We start from the raw sequence: 1,136 nt of genomic DNA, 5'->3' as shown, positions 1-1,136 counted from the left end.
AAGGATATATGCAAGTATTTCTCATTACGAATATAATATATATAATGATGCAAGTTGTGTTTCTTGGAAAGATATATGCAAGTATTTCTCATTACGAATATAATGAATTACATATTTTATGTAATAACAACTTTCTCAAAAATGTCAATTAATTGAAGGTAGTCTCAAATAAGTTTAAAATGAAACGGTAGATTTATGTTTCTTTGTTATTTTTCGAGAGTTTCTCATGATATTTACATTTTCTCCTTCTGCGTACGTACAGATTTTACAGAACTGAGGATCTCTGATAACTTATTCTGATCAACAGTCCGATTATTTGCTGAACAAAGTGACGTATTTGGACTAAATGCAGAAATCTTCTATGGCAATCTACTTTTTTAAAGTTCTACTCGTCAATTATGTCTCTCGATTTTAGAGCATCGATTCCCCGAGTAAATACTCCTCTTCCGGCATCACATAGCCAGATAGAGAGTCAGATCGAATCGTTTGTAGAGAGTTTTAGAAGAAATGGATCTGTCTTCACTAGTAACCTAAGCGTAGAGTCTTGCAGCTCTGGCTTGCGTGAAAGCTTAGGTCAACTCACGCCGTCGGATGACAGTACATACGACATTTCCATACGACACGTGGCTCATTCGTCCTATGCTTCGAGCAGCTGTTTTGATTCTTCATCGTGCGATGACGTCGTTATCAGTGATACTGGTAAGATAATTCAGGTTTGATACATTGGAATGCAGTGGAAACTTTGTTAAGATACAACACAGTTATATATTTTTACTACTGTGGGTTTATGTTAAACTCGTGAAAATCTTGCTATCAATAAAAGTAACCAGTATTTTTTGACTCTCTTAAGATATTTCTTTAGATTTTAAGATACATTTTTATTGTATTTTAACATCACATAGATAAAGCACATAATTACTATGTAAACATTGATCTTTCTTTATACACTAACGTTACGTAAGGTTTAAAAAACATTAAGCCAAATCTCAGAAAATCCTTAGCTGTTACATTTGAATAAAAAATGGTTGTAATTGAGAATGTGTCTGTGAATATAGAACATGTGGTTCTATGTTTCAGCTAACGGAATATATTTACTCAGGCATGCGCAGTCAAAATTCCGCGAAACCTTATTATAA

General features: G+C 33.3%; 1 long non-coding RNA gene across 1 annotated transcript in view; it reads left to right on the top strand.

Annotated features, from left to right (window-relative positions):
- The window catches only part of LOC111089838, a 6,517-nt gene extending 5,685 nt beyond the window's left edge, over positions 1-832 (top strand). Inside the window, exon 2 of the long non-coding RNA XR_002614002.1 lies at positions 263-832. This is a non-coding gene — a long non-coding RNA (uncharacterized LOC111089838). The remainder of the gene's footprint in view (positions 1-262) is intronic.
- The last annotated feature ends 304 nt before the right edge of the window (positions 833-1,136 follow it).

This window comes from Limulus polyphemus, unplaced genomic scaffold (assembly GCF_000517525.1).
Source record: "Limulus polyphemus unplaced genomic scaffold, Limulus_polyphemus-2.1.2 Scaffold7547, whole genome shotgun sequence".
In the NCBI taxonomy this organism is placed as follows: Eukaryota; Metazoa; Arthropoda; class Merostomata; order Xiphosura; family Limulidae; genus Limulus; species Limulus polyphemus.
This window is presented reverse-complemented; position numbering and strand designations above follow the sequence as displayed.